Raw genomic sequence first — 24,751 nt, forward strand, 5'->3', positions numbered from 1 at the left:
ATCAGCATTGTGACCTCGACCCAGGTCGCCAGTTTCCTCCCGGTTAAGGTCGTTACCCCCTCCACGACTGGGAGACCTGAACACGATACCTCCAGGTCGCTCGCGACCTTCCACCTTGGCACGTTTGCCATTCTTTGAACCAGAGGCAACAACCTTGCGTTTGCCACGATTCCCATGAGGATGGGGTCTAAACTCCATCTCTTCCATCACAAGGGGAGAGGTTTCCCTGCTAAGAACAAAGTGGTCCTGTTCAAAGGAAGAACCAAACACGAAGAACACGTACTTGAGCTGATCAACGAAGAAAATGGCGCATGAACTTTGGAGAAGAGCAGCTTGAACAACAAGAAGAGCAAATACCTTTGATCTTCTAGTAACAGTTCTATTTATGATCAAGTAACGTACTTTCCCAAGACACTTCATAATTACATCGAGACGCCAAACGACAGGCCAACTGGCAGCCATCATGTCATATCCCCAACCGTTCATATTCCTACACGTGTCATGCACGTACTGATTTACTACTCCTCGCTATTTGCGACCTACAATGCTAAGGGCGAGTAAAAAGTAGAACGCTTAATTAGGCTCACGATTTACTTAGCCTCACCCATACTTATCACAGGTCGCAGGAACAGCCACGCATTTACAAACACAATCAGGAATATCATATTCAAAGCATTAGGTAATTGAGCAAAACGAAGAAACATGCATTAAATGCAAGCAAAAGAGCGAACTGATGGCCAAAGTTAAGCCCCAGTTCATAGACTAACTGAGTTGCTGAGTCTACTCAGGAAATCCAGCTCGATTAGCTACCGGTTATCACTTCCCGAACTCTCTAGAACAATCCAGGAGTCCAGGTCGTCCAAGTACAATACAAACAAAATTACTACTTAAGGCGAACTGTCCAGGTTACCCCAGGAAACCAATTCTATCGTTTCAAGCCAAAGGCGACATGAAAACATAAACTTCAACTACCATTTCTAAACAACACGCTCAAAGCTTTCAGTGATGAGCGCATCCAGCACTTGAGAGGAGCTAGGTTCATCGGAGGTCGCCACAGTTGAATCAGTAATGACCAGGTCCAGATTGCCCGAAGCCTGAGGCATGTCAGCCGATGCACCAGTAGTGGAAAGCATCACAACTTCAGGAACATTACTAGCATCTTCGAGTGTTTCGTTCCCACGATCACCCAAATCCCCACGTTCATGTTCCTCCCACAACTCCTCATATTTCTTCTCTAGCTCCTCTATCTCAAAACGAATGTCGTCATAAGCCTCCTTCGCCTACATCATGACCGTTTTACACTTTTCAGCAAAGTCGTTTGCTGTGGTTAACTTTCTCTTCATCTTGTCCACCTCGTTCTTTAACTCGTTGACAGCTGATGTCTTCCTTATAGTCACTATAGTGAGCTGTGCTTTCAGAACGTCCAGTTTTTTCTTCTCACTCTGTTGCACTTCTCGAAGAGACGATAACTCGTCCTTCAAGGACTCAACATCAGCCTTCTCCATCTCAACGATCTACGCAGTTGTTTTCAACTTTTGATACCCAGCAATAAACTGCACCAATTAGCGCATTACACAACATCAGTACCAAACAATAACATGAGGCAAAACAAGGCAAGATAAGCCGCAACAAAAGAGATACTTACCAAGCAGCACGCCTTATCCATTACCCTTAAGTTCGACTCTAGCTCCTTAGAGTATAAATCCTTTCTATCACCATCTAGGGTCATCCCCTCCAGCAAACAGGCAGCTATAGGTGCAGATTTGTAGCTACAGTCCGACCTCTTAACAAAATGTTGCTTGCCAGACGTCTAGTCTACATACATCAGGTTGCACTCCAGCTCATTCTTCCTAGCACCAGAGTGACCCTTCCTAGCCTCCCTAACAGTAGCCTTCCCCTTCATCTTACCAGAAGTATCTCAAGCAACCTTGGTCGGAACGACCTCCGTGGTCCTTTCACCCAACATGCTGAAGTCGATCAGCGGCCTAGACCTAGAACTAAGAGCTGCCTTTCCCCCAGTTCGCCCCTTACCGCCAGGTCCTAAGCTACCCCCAAGCGCAATCTCAACTACCCTTGCGACCTTGGTAGACCGGGCCTCAGGTTCGTCGCCCTTCCTCTTTGGCAAGCGACTTCGCTCATGCACATCAAATGAGATATCATCTAGGTCGAAGGGTGCGCTCTCTAGACCCCTCTCAACTCCAGCCCCCAAGGCACCAGCACCTCCTGTAGGTCGCTTAGGACCAGCGCGACTTCGGTTCCTCTCTTCCCTTGTCACCAGGTCGCTTTTACGTTTGTCCATCACAGATTCACTAGACACTTTACAAATAACTAGACCCCGGGCCTTTTTTTCTGATTCCTCCTCTTCTTCCGAATCGCAGGACCTCCTTGCTCCACAAAGAAGTGTGCGACCTCCGGCAGTTTAGCCTGTTTCTGAGCTCGTGTTAGTTTCGCAAACTTTTCGATCACCTTCCGATCAGTTCACCTCTTTATAGCTAGTTCTGTAAAAACAACAAAGTAGTAGGTTCAATACAAAATCAACAAACGCTACATCAAAACAATCAAACAGTATACTGGTACCCACCAGCAAAGTCACACATCCTATTCTCCACACCAAGCACTCTAACACAGAAGTTTCCAACTAATAGCAACGACCTCTTTTCCCAAGACTCATTACTCACACCGTCCAGGACGCTTGATCTTCTCGTTTGTGTTTGCAAGCTAAAGTTAAGAGCACGAGATTGCTTTATTGAGTAGTGCTCAATAATGTCAGCAACCTCTATCTGGTATTCACTACTCGCATTCAACAGGTCGAACACTTTAAGCAACCGTCATGTGTTACCCATGAACTGACAGGGCGCTTTGCCACAAAAATTCAAAAACGCATAGGCCAGCTTCGAAAATAGTATCATCATACCAGCCCTCAACTGCCCTTCACAGACTATGACCCCGTAGTTCGGTGGATCGTACTTATCGCTAAAGACATGTACGCCCTGGTTCGTGATTCTCCAGATCGCTTGCGTTTATCCCGTAAGTATTTCTCAGATTGCTGAACGCCCTCAACGCACGTTTGTCTACAATCCTAGGAGGTAGCCCACTAGACGCTGACCTCTCCTCGCGACCTGAAGTGCTAGTTAAAGCAACCACAGATTTAGAGTGTGCATCATTTTCTCCACCCCTAACCTCATCCTCATCACCATTATCACTCTCACAACCAACCGACTCCTCCTTCTCTTCCTCTACATCATCCCAACCCAGGGAAACTTCACAAATCTCATTAGATCGCATATCATCGGAATCAGACATCTTTCTCTTATCACTCACAACTCCCACAACAAGCAACAAGACATAACAACTCAACAACAAAAAACAAGAGCAAAGAAGAGAGTGGAAGATCAACAATTGCAGAAAACTAACCTAAAAATTCTTGATGTAGTAAGTTTTTTCTGGGAGGAGAAGCAAGAAATGGCTTTTCAGATAGCCAGCGTTGGTTTCGTGTAACCGCCCCTCCAGTTCCCAAAGCGTTATGATTACAACCTAACCCTAGTCGCACACGACTTCCAAAAAACTATCTTGTCTTTTCAAATCCTGAAAAAATGGGGCGGCACGTTTTCTCCTCAACTGCTCAGATTTACTCACGCGCCAGTCACGTGCTAACTATCGCCTCACATCAATTCGCCTCACCCCTGAATCGACCTCCATAGTTCGTTGGGTATTTCCATTTACACCAATTCGCCTCTTCATTATTGCTCAATACGCGCTACTGTTGTCTCTCAGCAGATCGCTTCAATGTACAACACGACCTACTGAGAGGGGGCTGTGTGAGGGAGTGACATTTCAATTTAGGAATATCAAGCACGTATTCAGCATAGAGGAAGTACCACAATGACCTCTGACTTAGTTTCCCAAACCGCCTTCTAAGCGACTTACATCATTGCTACAAGATCGTTCTATGACAGGTCGACTCGTACCTCATCATACAGAGCATTCTACATTATGACTCAGCATATCTTCTAGAAGTAATCATTGCCAAAGCCTTGCTTACATACTCTGTCTCTGCAAATCATGAACCACTGTAACCACTCCCCATCATTACAAAATTCTTACCACCACCACTTCAACACTTCTTCTCAATCTCAACCATACATTTGTGATTGACAGGACACGTGTTGGATAGAGATCTACCTTTCCTAGCTATAAATACCTCCCATATGAACTACGCCAGACCTGATTATTCTCTCCCCCCAGAATCGAGAGATAGATACGTAGGCAGTTCGCACAACAACGAACTTGGTCTTTCCAATATCCAATCCCCTTCTCCTCCTAATCTTGTATGTAAGGTAGAACTAAAACGCTATTTTACAATTAGGATTTACTAATTTCCTTTTTTTCTTGTGTCTATATAAAGGCCTTGAAGCATCTTTCATTATGTTCTAGCTATTGGAGAAATTTTAGCCTTTCACCTTGGTTTACTGCATTAAATTGAAAATTCAAAGTAATGAAAAGTTGGTGGTTGTGTCAAATCTTGGGGAAGATTTCTTCTTCAACTACTTCCCAAGGCTTCCTAGCCTGCAACTGCTGCAAGTAATGTACACTAGTTGAGATATGAGTGTAAATTGTGGTGCAAGGTAATCAGCAGTTCATATTTCATTAACACAAATCTTTGTCATTCAAAACCTGGTCTGATTGTTGGTGTTATCCCTCACATGAGGAAAAAAAAGTGTTATGCTTGCGTGCATAAGCCAGAGCGCGACCCGCACTCAGAATAGGCTTGCCTAAGGCGCGACCCGTGCTCATGCCTTGGTCAACCTCCAATACCTTTAGCGCGACCCACGCTTGACTTGGTCTTGCCCGAGGCGCGCCCCATGCCAATGCCTATTTTTCAGAGAGTTCTATTTTTTGTAGATCGCGAGTTTGCAATAAGGGTTGGGGTTTTTGGCAAAACCTAACACTCAAAAGAGACACGAAAATACACAAGAACAAAGAGAGAAACCCAATCTTGAAAGCTATCAAGATTGAGAGATAACCTTTACAGAGATACAACCCTGTAAAGAGAGAGGAGTGATCTAGTAAGGTGAGAGACTGCAAGGAGTGATTATAATTTTCCTTCCCACTTTATAAAGGACTAACTCTTGTGGAAGGAGGCACCATTGGCCGAACCATAGTATATCTTTGTGTTGTGGTTTGCTTTTACTGCTTTACATTATTATCTGTTGTTAATAGTTGTTTAATGAGTTGGGCATATTAGTTTGGTTGTAGGGAATATTTAGATTATTGATTGGAGTTGAATTGTATTCAAATACAAGTTATCTGTGTAGTGAGGAATCGATTGGTATTGGTATTAACCCCAACAAGTGGTATCAGAGCCAGGTTAGATTAGCCTAGGGTGTTATCCAAATCTTGGTCGGAAAGTGTTTGACAAAATTCCTGAGAGAAGATTTGAGTTTAAATAACTTGTAAAAATGGACCATTCCATGAACACTCGCATGACGAATATGAATAGGAAGAACTACACCATTTGGAAAGCCAAGATGGAAGACTTGCTTTATTGTAAAGACTTGGCACAACCCATTGAGAATGGAAGAGAAAAACCGGAAACGGTTGCTGTGGCTAAGTGGAGCAAGCTTGACAAAAAAAAACAATTGGGTACATTCGACAGTGGATTGACGACAGTGTCTTTCACCATTTATCTCAAGAGACTACAACTTTTGGCTTGTGGAAGAAACTCAAAGACCTTTATGAGAGGAAGTGGGGCGGAAACAAAGTGCTGGTCATTAAGAAGTTTGCCGACACAAAGTACCAAGAAGGTTCTTCAATGTCTGAGCATCTTAACGAATTATAGAATACCATCAACCAGATGCATTTGATGAAGATTAATTTGGGAAACGAAGTTGAGGCTTTATTTCTATTAGGCGCTCTACCCGAAAGTTGGGAGACATTAGCAGTCTCTCTACACGGAGCAACCAAGGATGGAATCATTACCATGGAGATGGCTACCACGTCTTTGTTGAATGAGGATACTAGAAGGAGTTCAAAAGGCATCTCCTCTCACTCAGAGATCTTTGTAACAGAGAAACGGGGGAGAGGTAGATATAGAAAACCATCTCCTTCTAGAAGTGATGACAGAAGTAAATATAAGTGTGAAGCTAGAACTCCTAAAGTAGAGAGGCAATGTTACTATTGTGCCACCAAGGGCCACTTCAGATATGAGTGCAGAACACTGAAGAGGGATGAGAAGAATAACCGTGTACATGAAAACATAGTACAGAGGAACGGAAACACAGGCAGAGATACTACTGCACTAGTCGACGACCTAGTGGGAATTGTGTCATATTGTGGTGATCGAGTGCTGTCTTAGTACCTCATGTTAGGATACAGAGTGGGTGATAGATATAAGAGCATCCTATCACGTCACACCGCATAGAAAATTCTTCACTACCTACAGCTATGGTAAATATGGTGAAGTGAAGATGGATAATAGTGGTGTCTCAAAAATTATAGGCATTGGAGATGTTCATGTAGAAACTAAGCAATTAAAATCGGATTAAATCGGTGATTAATCGTATATTTGAGCGATACATTTTGTTCCGATTTATCAGTTACTACTCAGTTCCCGATTTATTCGGCCAAATCGACCGAGAACACCGATTTCTCGGAGAATCTCGGAGAAATGAGAAAAAAAATCCGTCGATATTACCAGAACCCAAACAGTTTAAAAACAGGTCGTGCTTCCCCCTTCTTCTCCAACCAGATACATTATTTACCCACCGCCGATCTAATCACCACCGTGTACCCCCGAGAGATGTGAGGATAAAGAAAACATATCATAAAGAGATATGATATGTTATAAGCATTTCTCAGTCAAATACCAGCAGGGTTTTAGAGTGTTGAAGAATTGAGAGAGAGGTTGGATTGAGATAGTGATAAGAGCCCAAAACTGTAGTTTTAACCCCTTAACAATAATACTTTTAGACAAATTATGCGAGTAATAAATAAGAGTTAATGCTAATTACGTGCTTTTATGTATTTCAGGCATTAAAGTCAATTATGTGCAGAAATGTGCCACTTTGGCGATATAAATGAGCAAGGGTTGATTGCTAAGAAGTTCTGTGATTAAAGGCCAAGACGGGCAGAAATAGCACACAAAAGTCAATAGAACTTCCGAAGATCGTATTTTTGGACTTAGGCCTCGGAATTGGGCGTACCTTATGTCAAAACGACCATTTCAGAAAGAGCTTTCTAATGGTCCAAACCTTGACCCAATCAAAGAAGCAGAAATGGACAAAAAGCCTATTGAAGTCATAGCTAGCTGAAAAGGGCCCTGTGGATTGAAGAAATTGGGATTTAGGCTCGATTTTCCGGCCAAAAATATGGACCCTCAGCCCATACACGAAAATGTGGATCTGGTCTCCTCCATTTCCACACACAAGACTTAGCTCTTAAGGATCAATTAGCTTAGGATAGAAGGTAGCCATTAGAGTATCCATTAAAGCTTAGTTCTAGATCTAGTTTTTCAATTAATTAATTAGTTGTTATTCTTGTTTTAATTTCAGTATTGAATGATTGTTATTTAGTTGTTAGATCAATAAAATATTTAGTTCTTGATAATCTAATTTTGTTTTCTATTAATTATTAATTTCAATTCTTAGATTTACTTAATTGTCATTATTAGTTTAAATCAATTATTGCATGAGTAGTTTCCATTAAGTTTAAATAAGCAAGTTCCAATCTTTTTATGATGTCTAGTTTTAATTCATATGGAAATGATAGTTTGATTAATCAAGGCTAAACCTCCATTAGAGGGGTTTGATAAAACTTTGATGAAAACTTGATTGTGTAGTGTAAAATCGTTGTAAGAGTCTATTCCATTCTAGAAGGTCGTTGATTTGCCATGAGAATGGGTGGACGTCCTCACATGCTAGTTATGAATTGGTAGAGATGTCATGTATAATTAGAGATTAGAACGACCAATTTTTACCGTAAGAACGTGAGAATTGGATTTTACAACAATCTATGCTAGTCTATTAAGTTGGATTCAAGGTGGATTCAATTCCCCCCTAATTCTTATTCTAGATTCAAACTTTAGTATTCCGTAGCATTTCGTAGTTGAATCATTATAGTTAGTATCTTGTTCTTAGAATTCCCTTCGTAAAACTCTCGTTAGACTTTGGATAGATTCGCAATTATAGAAAACTTGAATACTAAAGAACTAGGAGTGGAACAAATCTTCTATTCCAACTCTACTTCAATAGTATCGAGAGTAGAAATCTTTGATAATCACGAGTATAGTGCAGTTTTAGTTTTACTTGCGTTTAGAATTTCATCGCTTTATTCATTAGTAAAACTATTCATTTTTACGGTTATTAGATGGCGTTTTTATTTCAGAAATTTCAAGAGGTAACAAATCTGAACACCCAATTCTCATACATTTTGTATTTGCTGGTTCTGGTTTGAATTCGAGTTTAGTGGATCATCTTGACTTTGGGTATTATAATTGTGGATCATCTTGACTTTGGGTATTATAATTGTTTTTTTTTTTGGATATTCGATCGTTTACTGGATGTGTAAAGATTTAAGAGTGTCATTGTGAATAGCTAGTTGAATAAATCATTGAGGACTTGAATGATTTGGTGGTTAATCTAAGATAGAACCGATTATGGATTGTAAATGTTTTTACAATAGATGTAGCTATATAGTCAAGCTTATAAGTATCAGACTGTATAATTTTGAGTTTAGAACCACATAATCAAGCTTGTCAGTATCAGGTTTATGACATGAGTGATTGTTCAAAATGTCGGGTATATAGTCAGCAGGAGTTTAGGGATTATTTCCCACATGCCGGCTAAGCTTGAAATTCCGTAGGTTTAGTTTAGGGTAATTCTCAAGCAAAGAACAATTCGGTTTAACACCCTTTTGGACAGATCGGAGGTCGGGCTACCGCACACTATGATACCTTTAACCGCACCGCCACCAAACTCTTTTAAAAAAAACAATCTCCAATTGTAAAAGATGGATCTGGAGGTGCCAGGAAGAGAAACTCCAAAAATAATAAGAAAATGGAATCGGCTTAATTAATTTTTGATCTGTGCCAGTCAAGGAATCATATAAGAGGTAATCAGTTAGCTTTATCTTTTTACTTTGAAAGGGAGGGGGATTTGACACTTGGAAAGAGGGTGACGTTCTGGAATGAGCTTGGTGAAGATATCGATGGAGGAAACTTTAAACACTTTTACTTATTTAACTTTATAAGTGACCTACTTTCTTTTCTTTAATTTGAAAGAATATGGGATGTATTTTTAGGGGACATTTAGTTTCAAAGAATATGAGATTATTCAAAAATATTATAATTTACAAATTTTACTGTAATGTTTCTTAATTATTGAGTTAAATGTTGTTGGTATTTTGTATTTTGAAGGTATAATTGTATATTTATATATAATAATATTAAACCAATTAAATCGATTAAATCGCCGATTAATCAAGCTCCTAGACCGATTACCTCCGAAAACCGATTTTAACTGCTTAGTGTAGAAACCAATGTCGGCTATACCTTGACACTCAAGGATGTAAGACATGTCCCCTCGATTATTCGCTTCCCTAATTTCAAATTTGGAAATTAGATGACGATGGCTTTGTAAACTCGTTTGGTAACGGGGTATAGAAACTGAGCAGAGGTTTCATTGTAGCAACCAGAGGGAAGAAAAATTGCTTTCTTTACAAAACACAGGCTAGTTTATATAAAGCAGAGTGAATGCGGTAGAAGAAGAAGCTTCTTCCGAACTGTAGCACAAAAGACTATGTCATATGGGCATAAAAGGGATGGAAGTTCTTGCTAAGTAAAAGGTCTTGCCAAACATTAAAGGTATACATTTAAATATATGTACTCACTGTTTGGTAGGAAAACAACACAGGGTATCTTTCCAAAGATTCCCGTCTCATAGAAAGGACAATATCCTTGAACTAGTGCACACAGACCTATGTGATCCTATAAAAGTGAAGTCCTATAGGAGAGCTTCATACTTCGTGACCTTCATTGATGATGCGTCAAGAAAGATATGGGCCTATAGTTTGAAGACCAAGGATGAAGTACTTGGCGTGTTTGAGAAATTCCACAGCATGGTGGAAAGAGAGACTGGGAAGTTGTTGAAGTGTATTCGCTCAGATAATTGGGGTAAGTACATTGGGCCGTTTGAAGAGTATTGCCAAAGTCATGGGATTCGTCATGAGCAGACCGTTCCCAAGACACTGCAATAGAATAGAATAGCTAAGAGAATAAACCGTACCATTGTAGAGAGGATAAGATGCATATTGTCTCACTCTAAGCTACCTAGAGCCTACTGGGTAGAAGCAATGCGTACAACCGTGCATGTGATCAACCTATCACCGTCGTAGCCTCTGAATAGTGACTATCCAGAGAGAGTATGGTCAGGCAGAGATATTGATTATGGATACTTGAGGGTATTTGGGTACAGGGCATTTGTGCATATTTCGAAGGATGAGAGATCCAAGCTTGATGACAAAGCCAAGCAGTGCATTTTTCTGGGTTATGGAGATAGAAAGTTTGGTTACAAACTCTATGATCCGATTAACAAGAAGGTAATCCGAAGTCGAGATGTTATGTTCCTGGAAGACCAAACCATAGAAGACTTTGAAGAGGGTGAGAAGCTACAGGCTTTCACTAATGATCTTGTTGATTCAAAACCAAAAGTTCCTACTGTGGAACGTGCAGAAGGCATTGAGAATGCAGAGAACCATGGGCTTGAAGCTCATGATGAGAATCCTATTGCTCATGATGGGATAGAACTTATTGGTATAGAAGATGCAGATGAGATGCATGACCCACCACCAGAGCAAGCAGAAGTGCATCCTCCTGAGACACCAGCAGATGGGGCAAGAAGGTTAAACAGAGAGAGACTAGCTTCAACCACGTATCCACCACATACGTATGTGCTACTATCAGATGGTGGAGAACCTATGTACTATCAAGAGGTACTTGAAGGTACAGACAAAGAAAAGTGGTTGAAGGCCATGCATGACGAGATGGATTCTTTGCATAAAAATCACACTTATGAGTTAGTTGAAAACCGCTAGGACAAAAAATTCTCAAGAATAAATGGATATACAAAGTCAAGCATGAGGAGAACAATTCTCACCCAAGGCACAAAGCTCGCCTTGTTGTGAAGGGATTCGGTCAAAGAAAAGGGATTGACTTTGATAAGATTTTCACTCCTATAGTGAAGATGACTTTTATCCGGGTGGTATTGGGTATGACCGCAAGTATGAACCTAGAGGTTGAGCAGCTAGATGTTAAGACAGCTTTTTTTCATGGAAACCTTGAAGAAGATGTCTACATGGACCAGCCAGAGGGGTTTAAGGTCAAAGGCAAAGAGCACCTAGTATGTAAGCTGATAAAGAGCTTGTATGGGTGGGTTGGCAGCACCGAGGCGAGTACATAAAGTTTGATTCCTTTATGGCGAAGCAAGGATACAAGAAGTCTGCTTCTGATCATTGTGTGTTTGTTAAGAGATTTCCAGATGGGGATTTCATAGTGTTATTGCTGTATGTGGATGATATGTTGATAGTTGGCCCAAACATCAATAAAATATCCAAACTGAAAAAAGACTTGAGTAAGTCCTTTGAGATGAATGATTTAGGTCAAGCAAAGCAGATACTTGGGATACGGATCACTCGTGACAGAAAGAGTGGGAAGTTGTGGCTTTCTCAAGAAAGCTACATTGAGAAGGTATTGAAGAGATTCAACATGGATCAAGCGAAGCCAGTCAGTTGTTCGCTTGGTAGCCAATTCCACATGACCAAAGAGATGTGTCCAAAGGGTGAGCATAAGCAGATTCAGATGGAAAATATTCCTTATGCATCCGTAGTGGGCAGCTTGATGTACACAATGGTGTGTATAAGATCGGATATTGTTTTCGCCATTGGTGTTGTAAGCTAATTTCTGTCAAATCCGGGGAAGGAGCATTGGGAAGGTGTTAAGTGGATATTGAGATATCTCAAGGGCACTTCCAAAATATGTTTGTGCTTTGGTGGAAGTAAGCCCTTACTTGAAAGCTACACTGATGCAGACATGGCAGGTGATGTTGACTCGATGAAGTCCACCTTCGGTTATCTGCTTACTTTTGCAGGGGGAGCAGTTTCTTGGCAATCAAAGTTGCAAAAGTATGTTGCCCTCTCCACTACAGAAGTCGAGTATATTGCAGCCACTGAGTGTTTCAAAGAGATGCTATGGATGAAGAGGTTCTTCGATGAACTAGGGCTAAAGCAGAAACAATTTGTAGTTCTACGTGATAGTCAGAGCACCATCCATTTGAGCAAGAATCCGAGTTTTCATTCTAGATCCAAGCACATACACGTGGGTTATCATTGGATTAGAGAAGTACTCAAAGACAAGCATTTGTGTATCGAGAAGAGCCATACCGACAAGAATGGGTCGGATATGATGACCAAAGTCTTATCGAAAGGTAAGTTTGATGTTTGCTGTGCTACCGCCGGAATGGTAGCAGACTCCTCCTGTTGATTTGGAAATTGCATGAGTTATCCCCCCTCACTGTTCGAGAGGGGGAGATTGTTGGCGTTATCCCTCACATGAGGAGAAAAGGTGTTATGCTTGCATGCATAAGCCAGAGCGCGACCAGCTTCGAGAATAAACTTTGCCTAAGGTGCGACCAGCTTTATGCATTAATCGACCTCCAACCTTCAACAACCAGCTCGACTTGGTCTTGCCTGAGGCGTGCCTCGCGCCCATGCCTATTTTTCGGAGAATTCTATTTTTGGTGAACTGCGAGTTTGCAATAACGGTTGGAGTTTTTGGCAAAACCTAACACTCAGAAGAGACACGAAAATACACAAGAACAAAGAGAGAAACTCAATCTTAAAAGCTATCAAGATTGAGAGATAACCTTTACAGAGATAAAACTCTGTAAAGAGAGAGGAGTGATCTAGTAAGGTGAGAGACTGCAAGGACTGATTGTAATCTTCCTTCTCACTTTATAAAGGACTAGCTTTTGTGGAAGTAGGCACCATTGGTTGAACCACAGTATATCTTTGTGTTGTGGTTTGCTTTTATTGCTTTACATTATTATCTGTTGTTAATAATTGTTTAGCGAGTTGGGCATGTTAGTTTGGTTGTAGGGAATATTTAGATTATTGATTGGAGTTGAATTGTATTCAAATATAAGTTATCTGTGTAGTGGGGAATCGATTGGTATTGGTATTATTGATCCGGCCATTTTTGCTGCTAAGATTATAAAAAGAGTCTGGTTCCTCTATAACCGGGTACAGAGATGGAATCTCTATAACTGTTATAAATTTTGTGCCACCTGTCTACTTTAACAGCCCATAACTTCCGTTAGTTTCCCTTCTTATTTCATGTATTTTTTTTTTCTTTTTAATATCTAACTAAAAAAACCCCATTTCATGTATTTCCTTTTTTTTTTCTCCTTTTAATATCCAACTAAAAAAACCTCACGTATCATAAGTTCATAATTTAAATAATAATAATAATAAAAACCCTGGCCCATCTCAGCAGGGGCGGATCCAAGGGGCGGGGGTGGGCTGCAGTCAGTGTTTGCGATTCTGAACGGAATATCGGAATTCTGCCCAATATTTTGGTTTTTCAAAAAATCGGAAAAAACAACTTAGGATCAAAATATTGATGATTCGGAAATTATTTGAAATTTTGAATATGACATGGGTTGAAATATTATGAATTTCGGTTTTTGGATTTGTCAGAATTCCGATAATTCCGAAATCCCAAACTATGGCTGTAGCACACCCAACTTTTCAAACCAGATGATCAAATGAGTAGTATGGTTTGTCTTGACCTAAATATGACATGAATCCTAAAAAAAAATGATATGAATGGGGCTGTGGGGTGGAGGTTAACTGGATTTAGAGGAAAAAGAAAAAATGTTAAGTCACTAAGATGGAGGGGTGGATCTAGGATTGCCATTCAAAGGGGCTCCTACAACTAACATACGCTATAAATGTTTTCTTTTTCGACGGAAAAGTTGGGTGTGCTGCAACTCAGCTAGGGGTGCAGTCGGATATCCAAAAATTCAAATCCGATTTGTATTCGCATTTGTATTCGAAAAATAAGATATTATCCGAAAATTTCAGATATTGGATTCGGATTAGGATAATTTTTTCTATTCGAAGAAGTTTTGGATACAGATGCGGATTCAAGTGATATCCGTCGGATAATATCCAATCCGATTTCTTATAACATAAATGTAATATTTCATTCTTATATACTGGCACACTTACTTAACTACTTAAGTATTATTATAAAATCTGGTCCATTATCCTAATAACAGTAACTATTAATGTCAGTGTTTTAGAAAGAGAAAGTGTGAAATTCTAGGTTCATTCAATACGCCAGTACACCACTCTGTCCTCTTCTTCCTCAAGTTCTGAACTTCTGGAAGGCAACACCACCACCACGGCTCACAAGAGCATCTCTTTTCTCCACCTCTTTTCTCTATCTCCCCGTGCGAATCAAATACACCCACATTTTCTTCCTCTATCAAATTATCAACCTATTAGTAGCAAGAACAAGAACAAGAACAAAAACAAGAACAAGAACAAGCAAGTCTGGATCTAGTTTAACGATGAATCCTTCCAAATGTTTTTTAAAATAAAACTATGATACCACCACCACCAGCATATTCAATAATAATTTAGTAATTGTTATTGAATATGATAATTGTTACTACTTGCTGAAAGTGGAGGTGGTAATTGCTTTTATGTTGTTAATAATTTAGTTTTCTTATTTGAATGAATAGACAGATCTAACTTTGGAGTTTTATTAATTTTAATCTTATTTTGAGTTTTTGTGATATTTTTTATCAGATCGGATATTATCCGATTCGGACCGGATATTATCTAATTCGGACATCGGATTTGGATCGGATTCGGATTCGGATATGAGCGCATAAGTTCGGATTCGGATACATCCATATACGAATCGAACCTATTAAATCTGCACCTCTAGCTGCAGCCATAGTTCGGGATTTCAGAATTATCGGAATTCCGCCTAATCCAAAAAATGAAATTCATAATATTTCGACCCATGTCATATTCGGAATTTCGATTAATTTCAAAATCATCAATATATGACCCTGTTGGTTTTTACCGTTTTTTGAAAAACTGAAATATTGGGTACTGAAATATTGGACGTAATTTCAATATTCTATTTCAATCATGAACACCGGTTGCACCCCACCTCCCCTAGGGTGATAATTTGGCCCTCGGACCCTCAACCCGCCCGATCCATTTAAAAGTTGCATGTTTAAGCCCTCAAAAGTTGGCCCTCACAAATTTGAGGGGCGGGCCGGCCCAACCCTCATGTTTATAGGGGGTGGGGCTAGGGCGTAGATTCTGAAGCATGAGCCCGGCCCTCATTAAGCCCTCACTTGGCCCTCTTACGTTTTCTTGTTATTTTACATTATATTTATGTATTATAATCTAATTATCTAAGTTGTGTAAAACAAAAATCACTAAATTAGTTTTCAATAGAGAATAAATTATAATATAACATAACATATGCGTTTTTTGTAATTGATTTAATGATATGTATATAAGTCATACATAAAAGCAAATCCAACCTAACAAGTAACAACATAGTTAAGTATGAAAAATATAGATGTTTTAAGAATATCATCTCTTCCACCATCTCTATCTATTATTATTATTTTCTAAATACATAACAATTGGTTTTGTATACTTAGTTAAAATTGATATATATAATCAAAGTATGATAAAAATAAATAAAAAATCACAAAAAAACAAAATTAGTCAAGTATAATTAGATAGGGCCGACCGCCCTTATTTTTGCCCTAAAAAAATGGGTCGAAGTTAAGGGCTTGAGTTTTCATGTTTGACCCTACTTCGACTTGGCCCTCAATACAAAATAGAGCTGGACCCACCCGCCCTCAATCACGAGGGCTTTTATGGTTTGAGGAGGGCTAGCTAGCCCCCAACCCTTTTATCGCCCCTACCTCCTCCCCCCCTTGGATCCGCCCTGAGATGGGTCGTTTATTTATTTAAGTTATGAACTTTTTTTAGTTAGATATTAAAAGGAGAAAAAATGAAAATATAAGGGAAACTAACGGAAGGTATGGGTCAAAAAAGTAAAGTAGACAGTGGCACAAAATATATAACAGATTCTGAGATTTCCATCTCTGTACCGGTTATAGAGGAACCGGACTTATAAAAATGTTGCGGACATTACGCGAAAATGAGAACCCACTTATCCACGCATAGCGGGCGGATCCAAAGATTTCAACTATCTCCGGGCTTAACAACGATAGCAAGAGTCTTGAACAAAAAAAATAATAGATACATTCCAAAGAAGCAATTGAAACACCAGAATTCACAAGTAGCTAAATATATTTCATCAAAATATCTAATCAAGTTCGACTACAAATCTACTTAAAAAGTAAAACTATTTAAACGGTATTTTATGGGTCTTGCGGGCGTCAAAATCATTTCTTTCCACAATTTCGATTCTAACAAGCACCAAAATTCAAATCCAAAGAAGAAAAAGCGATACATCTCGAAACCTATTTACACACATTAACACATAACATACAAAATTTCATAACCAACGAACCATATTAACATTTCAATTTTCAAACAACAATTTTCACATATCTAAAGTCTACATTCCACCAAATCAAGTAATACAATTTAAGGACCGACTTGTCTGCATCTCTTATCGATAACTGTCATTCAAGTGAAATAAATTTAGGAGTCACAAATGCTATTGTAATTGAATGTGGTGTAGCTCAATCCATGGCCAAAAGCAAAGATGGCATTTCCGTTGTAGAACTAACTTATATGTTCATCCAAGATAACTTTTTGCAGTATCTGGTCTGAGTTGCATTGAAGTTATAGTGGATATATATGAAAAAATAATTCCACTAAAATGAATGCCAAAATGTGCAACTCAAAGAGACACGAACATGTGGACAAGGGGTGGTTTTATCACTTGTGTGTTGGCTCTGTATTTGTCCTTCTGTTCATCAACACGCTTACACGCGAAAATGAACCACTCGACTTCACTTAACTCATTCGTCCCGTTCTTCAACCTCAACCACAAACACCATTCTTACAACAAACGCTCAAATGTTAGTTATATCCTGAATTCTCTTGAATCTGATCACACCATCTCCCAAGCACCAATGTTCTTAAAAACGAATCAAAGAAAAGGAGAAAATTAAATGAGAAAACGAATTTAAATGTAATGCAAGTTTGATGTTGTTAAGACTTTCCTGAGAAACTAGTGGTGATAAACTCTTTGACTGTTACAGGGATGGAAGAATGAAGGGGCTCTTTACAGGCGTGGCACCTCAAGGGTTGTGAAGACGTGATGTATTCAAGGAATCAAGGGTTTTATTGTTCGGTCACTATTAAGGGTTAAATGTTTGACAAAATTTTAAAATTTTAAATGTTCACATGATGACAAAATTTAGGTTTCGGTTTTTTTTTTTTGGTCAAAAACTCAAAATGCATGTACCAGTGTATTTCAATAAATTCTATTATAAATAGATTATCGGAAAAAAAAAAAAAAAATTCTATTAAAAACTTTTATGTAGGAGATGGAGGGAGTCGAACCCTCAGTGATCAAATTAGAAGTTGCCTTCTTTCTTTTTCTTTTTTTTTGTTTGAGCTACACCTCCGTTCGATTTTCGTAATTAATTGTATATAAACCAATGTGTTGACGTCAGATTCACACTCCATGGCCCATACGATATGTTTTCCACTTTTCCCCCACATTTCGATGTTTTTTTGAATTCCATGAAAAATTGAGGACGAATGAGCGTAGCATGTCATCCACATATTTAAGCTATAGCTCCGAGTAAGTAATGTGTTTAATAATTGAAGTATCCTTGTATAGTTTTTTCCTTGAAAAGCCTACAACAAACCCAATGCTATCAGAATAGTGAATGATCTCTTGCTCGTCGAGTTTGCATGAATGATATGAATGTTTTTGACGCTCAGTGTAAAGGACGAGTTTGCATGAATGATATGAATGTTTTTGGCTCAGTGTAAAGGACTTCCTACTCCAAATTGATCCCGATATCTATTTTTGACGCTCAGTGTAAGGGACCTCCTACTCCAAATTGATCCCGACATCCACGAAGACTCGACCAACTCATATCGACTCCAAACATACCACTTCACAATACATTCTATACACGTGACGCCAGCATACAAGCAAACACTCCGCCAACGCTTTTCGACTCTAGACATGCAAGCGTTATGCACACTCGCCCGACGACAATTCACTCTCGGTGATCCGTCACTTGACTCCATCTCGTGACATTACCACCGCTACATTCATCAATCGCTATCATTGGTATCATACCTTTATCCATTTGCAACACTCAAAAATCACTACCATCATTACCTCTTTAACCACACTCTTCCTATACCAGTTCAAACAACATAATACTTGGAACTAACCATCACACACGTGCAGCTTGTGAGGACGTGTCGCTCATCCTAGTAGTACACATGCCCATACTACCACACGCATTCTACCAACTACACACTTGCAGCGCCTATAAAAGTCACCTCTAGAACTACGTTGGTTTGATTCCAGTCTCACCCCAATGTGCTGGATATATAGACATTTTCTTCTCATAAAAAGACATGACCACCCACCAAAACACTCCCATTTTTATATTAGAGCTAAGCCATAAATTTTAGATTAGAGCTAAGTTGGTGTAATGCCATGTTAATACCCTAAGATAAAAATAGACATTTACACTTTGTCAGATCAAAGGTATTGGGCCATAAATTCTTGCGATGAATCTACAAGATTTATGTTGACTAGTAAATGAATTGAATCAACGAGGAATAGAGAACGTTAAGACTGTTACTCACATTTATGGAAGTTCCTTATGGAATTTGTTGCTCGTCTTCCACTCGGTTTTAGTAGTGTGTCTTTGAGACTATAGAAGATGTGTCATTGACGAGAAGTCAAGGTATGAGTGTATGACGGTCTACTCGGACCACGTTGTTAATATTTTTAGTTATCTATGTCCGCAAACTTCCTACATGCTTGGGCGGTTCAAAGGTTTCCATCCGATCACTAGATCATTTGGGCAACACAGGAAAATCCTTTCCAGTTTTCACAAAATAAAGAATGAGAAATAACCCGAGAAGATAAAAATATCACTCAATACACTAGAATAAATTGTCGTGAGCAAATATCGTCAACCCGATATTCCAGCCCAAATCAAATACCATTAATACTTAGTAGTTGAGAATGCTCCCAGTGACCCACGTCAGCCCCCCTTTTTTCTCTGAGACTGACACATCAGATTTTTCATAAAAAAAAGAATTCTATGCCTTTTTTTGGCGATTTCAATTGTTCGTAATCCAAAATAGATAAAAACCTCTTTCCATGTTTTTTTTTTCAATTCTACAAAACACTCCCAACTCTCCAAAAAACAAATTCATCTCTTCAAACCCTCTCTCTTATTCTTCTCTTCTTCAAGTAGTTAGATTTAAAAGATACTCCAAGTCTTTAGTTATGTTCTTCTCTCAACTGAAAGAAGCGACCAATACAGAGAGTATGGCAAAGAAAAAGAATGGGGAAGATTCAGCATGTAGCCAGAAAGCAGAAATCGATGGAGACAGAAAAGAGTCCAATTTCATTCAACTTCGGCATGTAGTTGTTGACGAGAGTTTTCCTAGCCGTGATAAAAGCGAGTTACTTTTAGAAAGAAGAAGAAAGGCATGATTTTCTATCTCTGAGCTGTTTATCATTTTTGTAATTTTTCAACAAAAGCGTAGATTGTGCATAACATACTATAAAAATCTTCATTCAGTTGAAGAAACAACTACCGAGCATCTATGTTTTATTGTTTTTGTAGTTGTGTAGTGGTCAGTTTATTGCATACAAGCAGGACTGAAATGCAGTCCCGAAATAACAAAGAAATAAGAGGCTTGCTGGAATCACATGGTCTCTTTTTTCAGTGGCCCCATCTTCTCATTCTTCTTATTTTCCAAACCACCATTATCAACAACAACAACATAGTGTGAAGAAGATCGATTCAACTCAAATGGGCGAAGAAAATAATAATAAAGTAGTGATCTTTACCTTTTTTTTACTTTGCTTTGTTTTCAAGTTTATGGATGATTCCTGATTTATGCTACAATTGCAGGAAATAAATTCAGTTTTTGTTGATGGGAATGATCAAGTTACGGGCCATATTATATCTACTACTATTGGATGAAAAAATGGTGAACCCAAGCAGGTGGGCAATTACTTGATTAACATGTTTTTATACTCTCTGTTTAAGATTTAACAATTGATGCTTCTTCTACAGACTATCAGCTACATGGCAGAGCGTGTTGTGGGGACTGGATCTTTTGGTATTGTCTTCCAGGTAAGCAAGTATTACTTATGTTCACTATGGCTCCATTGTACATGCCTCATTTTGGTCTAAAGTCAGTTTCTTTACCTGTGCTAGGCAAAATGTTTGGAAGCTGGAGAGACTGTGGCTATAAAGAAGGTTTTACAGGACAAGCGTTATAAGAACCGTGAGCTGCAGCTGATGCGTTCAATGGATCACCCAAATGTGGTCTCTCAAAACAACTTTTTCTTTTCCACGACAGACTAAAATGAGATTTTCCTCAATTTAGTAATGGAGTACGCCCCTCAAACTGATATATCGGTTCGAGACACTATAGCAATGTAAATCGAGGATGCCCCTCATATCGTGAAGCTTTATAATGATCGGTATATGCATGACCTTATTTCCATGGAACTATCTCGACTTTGTCTATTACTAATTAAACCCCTGTTATGCATATATTTAGGGGTTGGCTTATATTAAATCTTGTTCATGGAGTTTCTCACAAGGATGTGAAGCCTCAGAATCTTCTGGTATACATTTCTCTTCAAAAATTTATATTCACTAGAGAGACTATGTCGTTTATCCTACAAGCTATGCTTTACGTCTTAGTGCTCTCTCTTATTTGCAATTAGTTGTTTATTTATAAATTGTTTCTATTCTGCTCAGCTTTATACCTGTTGAAGTAAAGCCATGCCTAATGACCTTGATGTCATCCGTATCAGAAAGCATGCACAATTACTAATGGTACTCAACTGTTTCAATTTACTTCTGCATACCTCTAAGGTGTACCAGGTTCGAAACTTATTATAGATATATTTTTTACATATAGATTTATTTCAATTTTGTTTCGTGTAAGCACCACTAAATTCGTTTTCCAGAGCATAGATTTATTACTTCCAGCTATGGATTTTTAATTTTTATTTGTCGGGTGAAGGAGTGAGGATTAGTATATGGAGAAACATTCAATGTTGTACCCATTTCTATATTGAACAGTTTGTTTCCCCACCTTAAGTTTTCTGATAGATGTACTATGTTTCTCAAGCAATATTTTGGGGCATGATAAGAGCCCAAAACTGTAGTTTTAACCCCTTAATAATCATACTGTTAGACCAATTATGTTAATAATAAGTAAGAGTTAATACTGATTACGTGTTTTTATGCATTTCAGGCTTCAAAGTCCATTATGTGCAGAAATGTGCCACTTTAGCGAGATAAGGGAGCAACAGTCAGCAGAACTTCCGAATGCCATATATTTGGACTTAGACCTCGGATTGAGGCCTACCTTATGTCAAAACGACCGGCTCGGAAAGAGCTTTCCAATGGTCCAAGCCTTGACCCAATCAGAGGAGCAAAAGTGGATGAAAAGTCTGTTGAAGCGAACTGCAGCTGAAGAGGCCTTTTTGGACTGAAAGAATTGGGTTTTGGGCCTGATTCTCTGGCCCAAAACATGGCTCCAAGCCCATGCACGATTTTTGAATCTGGATGTATAAAAACAAAAGCTTCACTCTTTGTTAATGGTAGCTAGTTAGACCTAAATTAATATATAGAATTCTAGATCTGTTTTAATTAATTAATTAAGTTTTAGTTCCATTACAATTCTTGTTTTAGATTAAATTCTTGAATGATTGTTCTTGATTGATTAGATAAATAAAATAGTTATTATTCAATTTCGTTATTGTCATTTCCATTCTAGATCTAATTTAGATTCTTGTTCTTATTCCATTCCAGTCATTAAATTAGATTCATTATTGTTTAATTAAGTAAATCTCAATTTCTTACATTATGTTTAGTTTAGATTCAATGGAAAATGTTAGGTTGATGACTCAAGGCTAAAACCTCCATTAGAGGGGTTGATGAAGCCTTGATGAAAACTTAGTGGTTAGTATAGAATTGGTTGTAGAATCTATTCCACTCTAGAAGGTCGTGTTTAAGCCATGAGAATGGGTGGACGACCTCACATGCTAGTTAGTATCCGGTAGGAATGCCATGAACACTAGGGATTAGACTCGAAATTCTTGCCGTGAAAAACGTAAGAATCGAGATACGACAATCTATACTAGGTTATTAAGTTGGATTCGAGGTGGATTTAATTCCCCTCTATTTCTTTATCTAGAGTCAAACAATCGTATTCCCGTAGCTTTCATAGATTAACTTTAGTTTATATTATATCTTGTTATTTAAATTAACGCGTCTTGTTAGCATAACATTTCGTAAAGCTCTCATTGACTTAGGACTGATTTCTTAGACTTAGAAGACAATCCATGCTAGGGAACTAGGAGTGGAACGAACTTCCTACTCCACTTAGTGCAATTCACATCGAGAGTAGAAGCTTTGATAATTGAGATAGTAAAAGATAGTTGTTAGTTTACTTACGTTGTGAATTCGTTCATTTCGTAGGTAGACTATTCATTTTACAGTTATCAAATGGCGCCGCTGCCATCTTAGTTACACTTTAGCATTGTTTTCATAGTAGAAGTAGTCATTTTTAAGTCCCATTAAACCCACCCACCCTTGTTTGTTTCATACTGTGGCTGCCCATTTCAGCGTGACAAATTCCACGAGAAAATACACGGAGCTCGCCCGCGCCCAAGGAGAGCGCGACCCGCGCTAAGTTACTGGAATTTTATCTATCATTGAGTGCGCCACCCCATACCATACAAAGCGCCACCAGCTCAAACACTGAACTCGACTCCACCGAGCCACAGCCCTAAAACACCGTAATCTGAAAATTACTCTGAACGCCGAAGGCTTCTATCTGAGCGGCCTTGGCGCCGCGATGTTAAAATTTCCGGTTTCCACGGTTTTGATTCAAACTTTGATCTTTCATATTTTTCAGTGTTCTAATCTCTTATATACACCGAACACGCCAAGCATTACAAGACGCTATTCATAAGCCGGGCAAAGGGACGCTTATCGGTATTCCTTTCTTCCATACCTCGCATTTCCAGTTAGAGGTTTTCTACTAGTATATCAGAATTGTTTGGAGTGTTGCATGTTTAGTTAAGCTCAACTTAGTCTTGCATGAGATTAAGGTCTGGTCGAACAAAAACAACAAACGTAATTACACGGCAACAAACAAGTCTATCTAGTACACCACCCACGACACCTCTAACTACTATCACACACACCATACCTGACATAATGGCTGAAGAAAGAGAGACTCCTCTCTCCGACTTTTACAAAGCCTTGAGCGATAGCCCTAAATCGTGCATCGTTCTAGCAGACCCAGTGGGGGATTTTCGAATCCCCCCAAACATATTTAATTTGTTACCCGTTTTTCATGGGTTAGACCATGAAAAACCTTATCAGCACATGCGTAGGATTGAACAAGTCCTTACAACATTCCATCATCCTACAGTAGGTGCGGAACAAATTAAACCGAGGGTATTCCCTTTCACATTAGCCGATAAAGGCGGCGTCTTGGTTAACTGCCCAAAGCCTAATTACGTGGACTCGTGGGCTAAACTTGTTCAAATTGTTTATGGAACATTTTTACCCACCCCTAAAGACGGATGAGATGCTTTCAAAGATTCATTTTTTCCGGCAGAATCCTCATGAATCATTTTCTGAGGCATGGAATCGTTTCACCGATCTCCTTATAGAGTGTCCACATCATAACTTAGCGAAAGACACGTTAGTTCGTGCCTTTTTCAAAGGTCTTCTACACCACCATAAAGAAGTCCTTGACATAATGAATGGGGGTAGTTTCCTAAGTAAAGGAGCCTCGGAGGCTTACAAATTTTTAGAAGACCAAACTAAACGGAATAATAATTGGGGGGGTAGTGATGATATCCCCCGCTCAGCTAGTTCTTCTTCAACAGTAAAGGCCGCCGGTATGTTTGAGACGAAAACCGATCCAGAACTTAAAAATCTAATCGAATCTCTAACTAAAAAAGTAGAGGCTATTACTGCTCAACAAAAGCCTATCCCCGTCATGAATGTAAACTCCAACCCATGTAATTTCTGTTTGAGTCCAGAGCACCACGACGATTATTGTCCTCTAGCTTATGAACAACAACCACCGTAACAAGATAATGTTTACTCTATTAATAACTATCCTATTCCTAACGCCCTTGAGACAACATCCCAACTTCAGTTGGAGAAATAATCAACAAGTAACACCTCCGTGGTACAATAATCAAAACGTTAGGCAAGCAAACAATTATAACCAAGCTCCACCTAGGCAAGGACAAGGACAAGGACAAGGTCAAGGGAATTATAATAATTATAACAACCAAAGCTTAACCACGACAAGGTCAAGCACAAGGTCGAATAATTATAATAATTATAATACCAATAGAGGTATCGTTCCTGTTAATAATAATAACTATCACAACCCACCCATAAATAATCAACGAGATAGT

General features: G+C 39.0%; 1 non-coding gene and 1 pseudogene across 1 annotated transcript; one reads left to right on the forward strand and one right to left on the reverse strand.

The window, feature by feature from the left end:
• Positions 1–20,177: 20,177 nt before the first annotated feature.
• On the forward strand, positions 20,178–21,068 carry LOC147495146 (shaggy-related protein kinase iota-like; annotated as a pseudogene).
• Positions 21,069–23,904: 2,836 nt separating this feature from the next.
• LOC147495147 (small nucleolar RNA R71) lies at positions 23,905–24,008 on the reverse strand. The gene has a single exon (XR_015200612.1). It is a non-coding gene; the product is annotated as a small nucleolar RNA R71 (small nucleolar RNA).
• Between the last annotated feature and the right edge of the window lie 743 nt (positions 24,009–24,751).

This window comes from Coptis chinensis, chromosome 6 (genome assembly GCF_015680905.1).
Source record: "Coptis chinensis isolate HL-2020 chromosome 6, ASM1568090v1, whole genome shotgun sequence".
NCBI lineage: Eukaryota > Viridiplantae > Streptophyta > Magnoliopsida > Ranunculales > Ranunculaceae > Coptis > Coptis chinensis.